General features: G+C 42.0%; 1 protein-coding gene across 2 annotated transcripts in view; it reads left to right on the top strand.

Moving 5' to 3' along the window:
* The window catches only part of MBTPS2 (membrane bound transcription factor peptidase, site 2), a 66,958-nt gene that overhangs the window by 39,411 nt on the left and 22,157 nt on the right, over positions 1-5,390 (top strand). The window lies entirely within an intron of this gene.

Here is a 5,390-nt window from a genome sequence, read left to right as displayed (position 1 = left end):
GTGTTAACTATTAGATATGACTTTGTAAGAAGGTTGAATTGTATCGTGTTAACTATTAGATATGACTTTGTAAGAAGGTTGAATTATATCGTGTTAACTATTAGGTATGACTTTGTAAGAAGGTTGGATTATATCGTGTTAACTATTAGATATGACTTTGTAAGAAGGTTAGATTATATAGTGTTGACTATTAGATAAGAATTTGTAGGAAGTTTGAATTATATAGTGTTAACTATTAGATATGACTTTGTAAGAAGGTTGAATTATATAGTGTTAACTATTAGATATGACTTTGGAAGAAGGTTGAATTATATAGTGTTGACTATTAGATAGGACTTTGTAAGAAGGTTGAATTGTGTAGTGTTGACCATTAAATGTGAATTTGTAGGAAGGTTAACTTTGCTAGTGTTTATTTTCCCAAAAATGGAAAGAAGTTTCTTCAGTGTAATTTCTTTGCTTGTTTGGTCCTAGAAAGTGATGGTCAGTTGTAGGATATATTGCATTAACATTGACTTGTCAACACTTGATATGTTTAACTTTGTGTAACAGAAAAAGCAACAATAAAAGGCCTCATTAAAGAGTAAAATAACTTGCCTATTTAAATACTGTAGCTGACTACTAAATAGAAAAATAGGGGTGCGGTGGGGAGGATGCTGCTGGCATCTAATGGGTAGAAGCCAGAGATACTGCTAAATATCCTACAATGCATATGATCGTTTTCTGGCCCAAAATACTATCATGCCGCTATTGAGAAAGCCTGTTGTAAAAAAAAGAATCAATGCATAAGGTGTTTTCGTAGCAGAAACTGTTCCACCACCCTTGCAGCCACTGAGCCATGATGGGCAGATCCCGAGTCCAGAGGAGTGATCTTACACCAGCTGCATGCTTGACATAGAGTCAGGGTCAATGCTGCCCTATGCCCCCGCATTTGTTCATGCCTTACTTCTGTGGCTGCTGTTTAGATGGGTAAAGTCCTGGCAAACTGCTTGAGGGGAAGTTGAATGTAGCATGTGATAAAGGTGACAAGTGTAGTCAGTGGGGAGGGAGTTTACAACATTGTCTTTGGACTTAGCACTTTGGGGAATATTTTGGCTAACCTCCTAAATTGGATTCCATTTTTATTTCAGTTTTTCTTTTTTCTTTTTTTTTTGGTCAGTGAAGCTTCAAAACTACCAGAAAAGTTTTCTTTTATAATCTTCACATGGGAAGAAGCTTAGTAGAAAGGAACCATTAGATCATACAGAAATTTTAAATGTCTGTGAAGCCAAACAACAAATCAGAGGAAGTAATTATCATCACCTGTCACAAAAGAATAATTTTCTCAATGTACCAGGGGACTTCAGAAAGTTTGTGGGAAAATGGAATTCAAAGGGGGGGGGCGTAATAGAAGTTGTCTGTGACCTTTTAGAAACCTTGAATTTGAACATTTAAAATTGGTAAGTAAAGGGCAAGTCAGCCCCCTACACATACACACACACATTTTAAAAAGTAAAAGTGTAAGCAGACCATGGGTAGAAATAGGCAGTTAAGTTGTCTGACAACAGAAAGACATAGTATAGTCTTTAGATGAACAGGGGAAATAAACAAGCACTCATAATTAAATATAAACAAAGCATTATGTTTTTACTTTGCATCCCGCAGATTGTCAAGCTATGGCAATACATCCAGTGCTGGCCAGAGGGTGGAGACCAGGATACATATCTGTATGCTGATTTTAAGAACATGAATTAATACAAACTCATTCAGTTTTAATGCACATGTCTTTTGAGGCAGCCTTTCCATTTTTGGGCAATTTTCCACACCTTCACAGGCAGGTTTTATTTAGAGCAAGAACAGTGTGACTAGTGTTAGTAATGGGCACATTGTTTTTTTGGGGGGGTTTTGTTTGTTTGTTTTATACTGAAACTTATTTGTTTATTTATTTATTTATTTTAATAGTTTTATTAGGGCTCTTACAACTCTTTTTTTTTTTTGAATTTACCAGTGCTCTTATATTCTTTTATGTTGCTATATTGTTTTTTTATTTTTTTTTTAACATTTTATTAGGGGATCATACAACTGTTATCCCAATCCATACACACATCAATTGTGTAAAGCGCACTTGTACATCGTTTCTCAAAACATTTTCTCTCCATTTAAACCCCCGACATTAGGTCCTCATTTTTCCCCTCCCTCCCCGCTCCCCCCTCCCGCATCAGCCCTTGATAGTTTATAAATGGGTATTTTGTCATATCTTGCCCTGTCCGACGTCTCCCTTCATCCACTTTTTGGTTGTCTGTCCCCCAGGGAGGAGGTCACACCCAGTTCCATGTAATCGGTTCCCTCTTCCCTACCCATTCTCCCTTTACCTTCCCTGTTTTGCCACTCACACCACTGGTCCTATAGGGCTCATCTGTCCTGGATTCCCTGTATTTTCAGTTCCTATCTGTACCAGTGTACCTCCTCTGGTCTAGCCAGTCTTGCAAGATAGAATTCGAGTCATGGTAGTGGGAGCGGGGAGGAAACCTTTAGGAACTAGAGGAAGGTTGTATTTCTCATCATTGTTACATCGCACCGTGACTGGCTCATCTCCTCCCCTAGACCCCTCTGCAAGGGGATCTCCAGTGGCCTACTAATGGGCTTTGGGTCTCCACTCCGCACTCCCCCCATCATTCACTATGGAAAGATTTTTTGTTCTGATGATGCCTTACACCTGATCCCTTCGACACCTCGTGGTTGCATAGGCTGGTGTGCTTCTTCCATGTGGGCTTTGTTGCTTCTGAGCTAGATGGCCGCTTGATTACCTTCAAGCCTTTAAGACCCCAGACGCTATACTTTTTGATAACCGGGCACCATCAGCTTTCTTCACCACATTTGCTTATGCACCCATTTGTCTTCAGTGATCCTTTCGACACCCCGTGATCACACAGGTTGATATGTTGTTCCATGTGGGCTTTGTTGCTTCTGAGCTAGATGGCTGAAACTTATTTGTTTATTTATTTATTTATTTTAATAGTTTTATTAGGGCTCTTACAACTCTTATCACAACCCAAACATACATCAATTGCATAAAGCATATTTGTACATTCATTGTCCTCATCATTCTCAAAACATTTGCTCTCCACTTAAGCCCCTGGCATCAGGTCCTCTAGGTCTAGAATTTCTGGAATTTAAGAACCTAGCACACTTTAAAAGGAAAAACAACAGGAACATTTTTACAGTGGTAATATGGTACATAAAACATATATTTGCTAGATATCTGCTGTAATAACAATAAGAGTGACTTAAACTCAAATTCATCAAACATTGGGTGGGGGAAGAAATGAGCTGATATCAGGGACTCAAGTGGGAAGAGAATGCTTTGAAAATGATGGCGGCGGCATATGTACAAATGTGCTTGACACATTGGATGAATGTGTGGATTGTGAGTAGAGATGTACGAACCCCCAATAAAAGTAAGGTAAAAAACCATTCTGAATGCAGTTCAGTGCTACTGTAATAATGAAGTGGTTCCGGGAGCTCGGACTTTTTCTGTCTGGTGAGCTCTGCAAGCCTCAACTTGCAGCTCCAGCTTCGTCCATCATAGCTACATTCCAACCAGCAGAGAAGGGGCATCCCCATCACTTCCAAATTCACTGCCATCGAGGGGATGCCGACTCATAGCAATACTAGAGTACAGGGTACAACTGCCCCTGTACTTTTCTAAGACTGTGACTCTGAGTAGAAAGCCCATCTTTCTCCCACACTTCTCATATCTTGTCTAAAACACAGTCATGAAATATCTAGGGAAATATCTATGTTAAAATTCTTTGGTTCTCAACGAGTAGTGGTATCGCCCTCATGGGAGTGGTTGGAATAGAATTTGGGTGGGGGGAGAGCCCTCTTTCTATGACTGAAAGCACTAATGACACGGTTGATGGGAGCCAGGAATGCTACAACTCTGCAATGGGAGGGCCTCACACTGTTCAAAGTGCTAGTACTGTGCCCTCACCACCTCCCACCTCACCCTGCCAAATACTATAATAGACAAAGATGAATAAGTATGTGAAGACATTATTCCCACTGTTGAGTCTATTCTGATTCATAGTGACCCTCTAGAACAGAGTCGAACTGCCCCCTTTGGGTTTTTGAGGCTATATATCACACAGGGAAACAAAGCCACAGGACCGTGACACATAAACTGGCCATGCTGCCAACAGAAGCTATGAGAGAGGCATGGGATGATTTCTTCCTTGCAGCCCCCAGAAAAGACCAGCCTTGATTTCAGACTCCTACCCTCTAGAACTGTGAGAGAATACTTTTCTGTTGTCTTAAGCTACCCAGTTTCTGATGGTTTGTTAACAGCAGCCCTTGAAAACAAATGGAGCTTCCTTGCTGCCTTCATTACAGCCAGGGATTTTCATTTACCCCAAACCCAGGATAGCATTCTTCAACCCTGGATTCTAAAGTGTCCAATAGTTTACTCTCATCCCAGGAGCACTGCTTAAGAGCTAAAGCAGAGTAAAAACCAGCCCTCAACTTCATTCATGTAAAACAGTGCTATTTCTTGTTGTTTTTGTCATGTTTGAAAAGAACTTGTCCCTAAAGACTCCAACTCCTTTTCGGTCTTTTCCTCCTTTTTGGCAAGAGGGTGGTGAAAGAAGCATGCTGTCTGTACTTACACAGCCCATCTCAACAATATCCCGTTAGAGCCTCCGTAAGTGTGATTCCCTTTTTTTTACCCCCGTCCTGCGCTCCCAGTTCCCGCCCTGTCCCTGGGCGCCTAGTAATCATCAAAGACTTGTCGTTTGGTGTCTAAACCACATTTCTCTTTCTTTCCTTATAATAATGGTGTCATTCAATATTTATCTTATACAAGATCGACTACGTTTGCAAAGCATCATGTTCTCTGTATTTGTCCACGCCTTGCAGTGTTTAAAGAGGACGGTTTCTTCTTAACTGCTCTTTTATATAAAGAATAAAAGCAAGAGGAGGCATGCCATCAACGCTATTGAACAGTGTAAACCCAAAAGAGGGAGAGACATGAAGTACAGATGTTTTGTTTAAAATGTTCTAGCTAAGGCGTTCTGCTTCCTGGGCTCTGCCCGCCTCACTTGGCGCCACTCGGAGCCCTGCACCGTGTGCAGCGCTGGGGTTATGGCAACTGCAGCGTACCAGGTGCGCGCCTTCCCAGCGCGCCTTCTCGCGTTTCTTCCTTGCGCGCCCCTGCCGCGCACTGGGAGCCTGTGAACCTGGCCTTGCTGCGGGTGCCGCTGCTGCTCCTGGAAAATGCGGTGGCACTTGAGGCACCGCGGTCCGGGACTACACTCGGCTGAACAATCTGCAGCGGTGCCTGGGCCCCCTGGTTGTGCTCGTGCTCGTGCCCGGTCATGCTCGGTTTCCCGTGCAACCAGTTTGGGCATCGGGAGAAT

This window comes from Echinops telfairi, unplaced genomic scaffold (genome assembly GCF_000313985.2).
Source record: "Echinops telfairi isolate 266 unplaced genomic scaffold, ASM31398v2 ScPeMD7_53;HRSCAF=182, whole genome shotgun sequence".
In the NCBI taxonomy this organism is placed as follows: domain Eukaryota; kingdom Metazoa; phylum Chordata; class Mammalia; order Afrosoricida; family Tenrecidae; genus Echinops; species Echinops telfairi.
This window is presented reverse-complemented; position numbering and strand designations above follow the sequence as displayed.